The sequence below is a fragment of the Pelodiscus sinensis genome, chromosome 6 (assembly GCF_049634645.1).
Source record: "Pelodiscus sinensis isolate JC-2024 chromosome 6, ASM4963464v1, whole genome shotgun sequence".
NCBI lineage: Eukaryota > Metazoa > Chordata > Testudines > Trionychidae > Pelodiscus > Pelodiscus sinensis.
The window spans coordinates 83709613-83717937 of NC_134716.1; the positions used below are offsets into that span (position 1 = coordinate 83709613).

At 42.2% G+C, this 8325-nt stretch overlaps 1 long non-coding RNA gene across 1 annotated transcript; it reads right to left on the reverse strand.

The window, feature by feature from the left end:
• Positions 1-2109: 2109 nt before the first annotated feature.
• LOC142829758 (uncharacterized) lies at positions 2110-4943 on the reverse strand. The gene is made up of 3 exons (XR_012904503.1): positions 4779-4943; positions 2667-2843; positions 2110-2356 (listed from the first exon to the last, which is right to left on the reverse strand). It is a non-coding gene; the product is annotated as an uncharacterized LOC142829758 (long non-coding RNA).
• Between the last annotated feature and the right edge of the window lie 3382 nt (positions 4944-8325).

Below are 8325 nucleotides of genomic sequence, written 5' to 3' on the forward strand. Positions count from 1 at the left end.
TCCAGGTAACAATAGAATTAAAGGTTCCATTGTGGGTTCTCTTTATATGTCAGTGAACTTGATTCATACTTTGTGTGAACAGAGGAACTCCGGGCTATTTCAGGAATGTCAGCAATTTTGTCACAAAGCAACTTTGATCTTGCTCCAGTTTCCCATGCTCATTCATTAGCTGAAAAACGTGGAGGCTACGATAGGCTCTCTTATCTGAGACTGACTGCTTGCTCCTTAAATAAATCACCTACTTTTGTTCTCTGTCCTTGTAATAAAACAACAATTTTTCACAGGTCCTGTTACTGCAGGATGAAACTTTTGACTCCAAGGAAATATCACTGTGGTGCAGTTTGTGAAGAATGCCTTTGAATTCTGAAACTGGGGGTCAGTCTAACATGTACCACCTAACTCCTCAAACATTGTGCAACTCTCCCCTCTAAAAGTGATGAGAGAGTGGGTGGTGCCCATTTGCTTTTGCCCATAACATTGGAGCTGAAGAGAGTTTCTGGCCCTTAAAAACTGAGACCAATGTTGTGCATGTTCAAGTGAGGGAAGCTAATTCTTATTGTCTGCATGCTTTAATTGGGATAAAAAAGTGACTTTTCTTGGTATTTGCTTCAATTTTCCTAATACTTTGCACTTAAATACAGTAACATCTTATCCGAGGATCTAATTTTTTCAGATATTAAGTAAAGCTTCCAGACACCCTGCAAAATATTATTTTACCTTTTTCATAAATGGGTGAACAAGGTCATGCAGTGAGAATCAGAATTAAAAATTGAACCCAGGAGTCCTGCCTATCCTGCTCTAATCAATAAAAAAAAAAAATGTTTTCCCTCCATTTCCTCTAAGACTATAACATTCAGATCTCAATTTTTCAGTCTCACAAAGTTATTGGGCTTTGCAAGCAATTTATTCCTGTACTCGATAAACAAAGTTCAAAATTGCAGCATTGCAGTTGCTAAGACTCCTAATCAAATATTCATTTACCTTAGGAATAAGAAATCACAAGCCCACTTGTTCAAACAAACCTTGTGCCAATGCTCTCTGTTTTAATCTTAGAAAAATGTTTCAGTTACACAATGGGATTCAAATACGTGTTTGTGAACATTGTTCAAAACATTTTTTAAGATTAGAGTGGAAAGCGTTCTAATTGTCAAGTGATGAATTTTGAAAACAATGGAAGCATGAATAACCCATGCCTTCCCTTCCTCCTTCTGTTGTTGAGAGACCTCTGTAATATTGTGGAGTACACTTTCTCGCTACTGCTGATTTGTCCTAGATAAAGGTCTCTTCATGGGTCAAAGTTATGGATGGGTTATTTTTTGCCACCATTGTCATCTTAAATAGGTTCTTCCCTTTGGCATGAAAAATGTGAACACTTTTGCTTGCTTTTAAGAACAAGATGCCATAATATTAGGCTATAGAAATAACACCTTTATGTATCTAGAAAAGGGTATCTCCTATTGCTCTGTGTGTGTGTGTGCGCGCGCGCATGTGCGTGCATATAAAGGGTGAGGGATGAAGAAGAGAATAAAAAGTTTCTATTCTTTCTGCATGCAGCTTCTTTGTACAATGAGGAATTTCTTCCCCCTGTGAGGCAGGAATATCCACTCCAGTCTTACCTTGCTGTGCAATAAATCAAACTGTTTGAGCATGTATAATAAAAATAGTTGCTTTGAAGTACAACCTTAAATGTCTAATTTCCTAGTCATAATAATGATGCCTTATCCAGGTTTTTTTTTTTGGTCCTGTTTTCTCTGTCCAGTTGTTTTTCTAACGTGTGGCTGTCTAACAATTTTGGATTCCAGATGTTTTGGCAAGAGAAAGCAATAAATGACTATATACACATCTCAGAAACCTCATACCACCCAAGTAGCTGTTATGTCAACTGGTTAGTTTAAGTCCACCCAGACAATTCCTCTTTTTCCTTGATGCTGCTAACCATTTAGTCATCAATACAAAATGACAGAAATTCCTTTTTGCAGCTATTATTACACAGACATCCAGGAAGGGGGAGAAAAATCCACATACAAACAAAATCCATGTGTTTTTGATTAAAAGAAAAGATTTTTTAATTAAATAATGAGCTCAGACTCTGGTGGAGAATAAGGTAATCTGCCAAATGATTAAAGGTATATAATCATGAAAGTCTGGGGGTAAAAAAAAAAAATCAGACTGATAGACTTTTAGCAGACTATTTATGATGCTAGTGGTTGTTGGGGGTTTATTTTTTCCCCTCCTTGGCTCTCTTGTTCAGAAATCAATTGGTATAAGAAGCATCCTGTCTGTGTGTACGCTTACGCTCTCTCTCTCTCTCTCTCTCTCTCTCTCTCTCTCTCTCTCTCTCTCTTTCTCTCTGACACTGAAAAGCACAAAGGCATAATTACTAGGTACCATACAGTTACATTAGTAGTAATTATGGATCCAACTGACAGAAACCCCAACAGTGATGGTGTACGAGTTAAAAGAGCACTGAACAGATAGTTGAAATGGCAGATTGACTTCAGAGACTAGGCTCTGCCAATCATTAAGCACAGGAGGATGAGAAATGAACAATTAGGTAAGTAAAGCTTCCAGCATGAGAAATGTTAAAACTTGAATGATACTATGCTATCATTAATGCAAACTCCTGATTTATTTAGATTATTCCCTTCTTTTATTTTTCCTCCTACCTTTTTCTCCCAGTCTTAAAGTGTAAAGGTCTGTTGTGGCAACCCTCCTTCTGGCAGTGAAGAGCTGGGATGAGATCCAGGCCCCATTGAAGTAAATGGGAATGTTGTCATTAATTTCAACACGGCCAAAATTTTCCCCCTGGTTCTTTAGGGGCTCCATCAGTTTCACTCTTTGTGCTAGGTAGGGTGAATGAGAAAGCAGTTAAAGATTCTGCCTCTCAAAAAGGGCCAAGCACCTCTTTGCAACATTGTCATATTCCAGAAGGAGATGACAATGTCATATATATCTCTCTCCCATAGGGCATGACGCTAGCAAAGGACTTCTTGGCCAGTCTAGAAGCATCTTAAGGGTAGCACTACTGTGAATCTGTCTTGTGCTAAGAAGATCTTTGTGTGCCTTGAGAGCTTGTCTCTCTCATCAACAGAAGTTAGTCCAATAAAAGATCTCGCCTCACCCACCTGGTCTCCAGAGGTGATGGGTGAGAGGGGACATAGGGGCTATATGATGCCCCTCCAGCCCTGGGAAGAGCTGGAAACATCCCCCTTTGTCCCAGGCCCTGCTTCTCCCCGGCCCTGCTCCACTCCTACCCAGCCTCTTCCCCCAACCCCCTGTCCCAAGTGGAGCAACCAGGGGACTAGTGAGGCCAGAAGTCCAACACTGGCAGCAGGAGTCCAGCCCCCTCCACTCACCAGCAGCAGATGGGGAAGCAGAGCAATGCACTCCCAATTGCTCAGCTCCCCTAGCACATCACTCTCTGAGCAACACAGCTGGGAGAGCAAAGCAAGCTGGGGCCATGCTGCTTCACTTGCTGCGCCACTGCCAGTGAGCGGGGGACATTAGTCCCCTGCTGACAGCACCAGCCTTCTCCCCCCCCCCCACTCACTAGTCCCCGCAGCTGCTCAGGGACTCTGGCCTTGCTGGCTGCTGGCCGGCTCCTTGCCCAGGCTCCCACCCTTGCGTTTGGGGAGCATGTGTTCCCTTATGTCCCCACACATGTTGCCTCTGCTTGTCTCTCTAATATCCTGAAGCTAACACAGTGACACAACTGCACTCTATGCAGCATTTTCATTGACATTAGTTACACCAGTTGTGGGCTTTATGAAACAAAGTAAATGGTTTAGACTGTGGAAGTTGTGCAGGCATAGCATGTAGGAGGAAAGATGGCATAGTCACGAGAGATTAGCAGAATAAAGAGGGACAGCAACAAAGGGATAAGAAACGAAGGCAGGGACTTAGGCCAAGGTGGATCTCAAATGTAAAGGTAAGAATATGGGTACTGAAGATAGAGGGATTCAGAGGATGGACATAACACAAAGCAACAAGCAAAGAAGATGATTTTAGCCACTGCATTCTTGATCTACTGGGAGAGTGATTGAAGGGACTCATTGAGAGAGGAGAGGAGAAGGATGTGTCTGTGGGGGGAGAGGAGTGGTGTCATGTGCCGCCCCTCCCAGATTTGCTGCCTGGGTTGTACTGAGCATGCTCACATGGCCTGAGTGTAGTCAATAACATCTGCCAAAGCCGCTACCTTCACCCCTCCCCCCGCATTACTGGCAGGCAAAGGTCATCTATCCCCCCTTGGGTATATGTACTATGATACAGTCTTTACGGGATCACTTCCTATTTGATAAAGGACCCCAGCCTCATTCAGAACATAGACTACACAGTGCTCACTGAATGAGCAGCATGATTTTGTTTTCACCTCATTGTTTAGCATGCATGTCTTATTATGTGCACTATACAGACCCTGATGTGAAGGCAGAATGATTAAGTAAGTCCCTCACAGGCTTTTCTGTGTTGCTCATTCCTATCGGATCCAAGTGTTCTAACAATGTTAATTAATTGATCTTCACAACACCATTCTGAAGTGAGGGGGTAGTATTCTCGCCCATTTTACAGGTGAAAAGCTGAGGCACAGAGAGTTTAAGGTCAAAAGTGTTTACTAATTATGGGTGTCCAATTGGAGACATTTAGGATCTGATTTGTCAGAGTATGTACTATTATACAGCACTTTATACATTCAAAACGCAGCTCCCACTGACTTCAGCTGCAACTATGAGTGCTCAGCAATTCTACAAATCGTAGCCAGGGTGTAATGGGACATCACTCACCTCATGTGAGTGACCGCCTTTTGGCCAACTGCACTCCTGGCTGTAGCAGCCCTCCTGCACTCCAGCCCTGTCTGAGCCTTTTGAGCTCCCACCAGGAAGTGCCTCTCAGCTTCCTTTTAACAGGCTTGCTGAGCCCTGATTGGTCATCATGTCCTTTGTGACACTCTAACTTTCTTGGAGGACTTTTCCATGGTTTGATGGGTGGATTGTGGCAAAGCCACAAGCCTCCAGCAGGGGGCGTCGGGGCCTGGCCCATACCATCACACAAGGTCTCAAGTAAGACACCCAACATATGATCAACACACGATCAGTGACCACCTGTGAAGTCTGGTTTGTGTGACATGTCTAGCATCACACAGGAAGGCCGTAGCAAAGGCAAAGATAGAATCCAGTTCTCCAAGGCAGCATTCCAGTTCCTGAGATTTGGCTGCAAAAATCTAAGAACTCTCCTCGGAACAGTTGTAAACAGTGATTTTTCAAATGTTTATAACATTGCTAAAACTGGGTGGATTTTCACCAAGACAGCAAAAGATGCCTCCTAGACAGAAATTTCAGTTCCCTGGTTCCAAGAATGGGGTGTTAAGAGCATTATGCTGTCTGAAGTTTTTTAACGCTGGCAAACCATATTATCTTCTAGCTTCCTTTAGGGAAATAGCTGAGCCTTCAGCCTGAAGCAGATACCGAGTAGGTAATATTTTAATTCCAATTATTAAAGTTTGGCAAAGTTATAAGCAACTGAAAACAGGGTCTTACAAATGTCAGACAACCCGAACTATACCAGCCCTGCCTGTCAACGCAACTAAGTAGAAGGCACTAAGAAATCAAGGCTGAAACTACAACAAATTAACTTAGTTTAATTGGCTCTATTGAGCACAGACTTTCATACTTGGCTTTCCAAAATCACTGCTCTCATCAAGATGACCGGTCTTCATTGCTTGTATATGCAAGGAATTCTATGCCACATCTCTGGAACAGTGACTGAGTGAAATCTCTCCAGGTGCAGTTCTTGTCTGAAGTCCCAGCAATATCACAGCTCTTTTATTATCAAAATGTGTTTTAGGCTTTAACTCAGATGAAATACCAATGGTGTATTCATCATTGCTACTCTTAATAGACTGATAAGAATTTAATCACAGTCAGAAATGACAATGAGCCAAGACATTGTTCTTAATAAATTAATCAAGATGAGGATCCTTTGTTCTACACTTTTATTTCTATTCCAAAACAACTACGAGATTTAGCTTTGAGTAATATAATTCTGCTGATAGACTCAGCATTACTGACACCTTATCATTATAGCTGTATCTAAACTGGGAATGACATCACATTCTGAATAATAGGGGTATTATAAGATTACCCTTCCCCCTCATTCATTTTGGCCATTCATTGAATTGCAAAGTGTTATCAAGTAAACCCCAAAACATCCAGGTCGGGACTAAAAGTGCCCACCTCCATGTATCATCTTACCTCAAGGACAAGTTGCAGTGGGGGAGATCTAGGTTGGATATTAGGAAAAACTATTTCACTAGGAGGGCAGTGAAGCACTGGAATGGGTTGTCTAGGAGGTGGTAGAATCTCCATCCCTAGAGGTTTTTAAGTCCCAGCTTGACAGGGCCTTGGCTGGGATGATTTAGTTGGGGTGGATCTTGCTTTGGGCAGGGGGTTGGACTCGATGACCTCTTGGGGTCTCTTCCAACCCTATGATTCTATGACATGGCTCTGAGGACTGTGGAATCAATGCTTCACACTCCTGAATTACTAAACCAATGCCAAATTCATCATACTTGTCCCCTTGGGATTTAAGTCCTTTTGGTTTTCAGCTTCATTCTATTTCTCCTCAGAATTCCCAGAATCCTCCATAGCTGAAACCCTAATATCTCTTGCAAACAATCAGACCAATGTGAATTTAATGGAAATCTGTGGATCATTAAAAAAACAAATCATGTGACCGAGAGTGCACAAAAGAGACTGTTAATGTTTATGGAACCAGTGGGGTTCTAGGAGCTGTGCAACTTATGCAGCTTTTTTATTAAATCATGAAAACAATGAGCATTTGGAAGGAAAGCCAACTCCCACTGAGATAAGCTATGGTGGAGAAAAGCTTTTATCCCGTTACCTCTGCTTCAGTTTCTATTGATGCCACCTGATTTGTTTTGGAATGAAATGAACTGTTACAATCAGGTCAAAAAAAGAAAGACAGAAATAGTGTTGTGTTTCTATACAAACCAGTATCATTTTTCAGAAAGAAAACAAGATGGTGGAGGAAGAGAACACAAGATTATTTTTCTTCAATAATGACAGAAGCAATACAATTTCTGACAATTCAGTTTTAAGTTTCCCTTCTCCCTCCAGCAATCTCAGTGACATCTCCTTTAGGGAATCACCTCTCATGAACTTCTTTGGGGAGCTGCGTGGATTAAAAAAAATAGGTAGATTTTGTTTAATTCCTTTCTAATCTAAAAACCACACCTTCAGTTGTTCACTGGGAAACCATTCATAAAGAGTATAGGGCTAGAAAACAGGCAAACAAAATTAAACCAACAAAATTTTACCATATATATATGGTAATAATTTAGAAGCCTTGATCCACTCATATGCCTATTCATATTTCTACATTGTAAACAACATAGGACTTGACAGCCAAAAGTTGATATGCAGGTTGAACCTCCCAAAACTGGGACTCTCTGGTCCAGCAACATCTGTAGTCTGGCAGGAGCCCAGTGGCAGGAGGGCTGGCAGCTGGGAGTCCTGTGGAGCTGGGGCAAGGATTAGGGCTGGAGCTAGGGATGTGGCAGCTGCAGCAGCCCTGGTTGCGGGGACGGAGATGTGACAGCACGGCACCCTGGCAAGAAAGGTAGGTGGTGGCAGCCTGTCTACGGGTGTGTGGCTAGGGCTGCCAGCAAGGAGGGACAGTGGGCTGGGGGCTGGTAGTGAGGAACCTCATCTGGTCTTGCAAGTTTCCTCATTCAGGACCACTCATGTCCCAAGGGTGCTGGACCAGACAGGTCCAACTTGAACAAAGTTGTATACAGTGATGAATGTCTAAGTCCTTATAGATCCTTTTTCATGTCAATAATGGTAACAAACAGAACATGTTAAATTTTGGTTTACCACATTAGAGGCACAGGTTTGGCCCTTCTCCACTGACAAATCCATCAGCAAATTAGATGCACAATTGAAACTGACAAGACAACACAGCAAGCTATTGTTTAAAAGTCTTTGGACTGCAGATAACAGCATGTCCAGTCCCAGGCACAAACTCAACTTCTTTCAATAGGAAACCAACTTCTAATCTGAAACAAGGGAAGAAATCTATTAAGACAGAGAGACTCGAAAATTCTTCCATAGAGGAAAAAACTGGACCAAAATATTTGAAGATTCAGTCAAAAGACTGTGAAGGTCAATGACGTGAGGAGAGTAAAGACAAAACGAAGTATGGGCAGGCAAAGAAAAATACATCACAACAAGATCAGATATCCATCCAGGAAAGGCCTCTGGCATCCATTTGTAAATACTACACTACAACTCTCCTTAAAGTTACTATAAA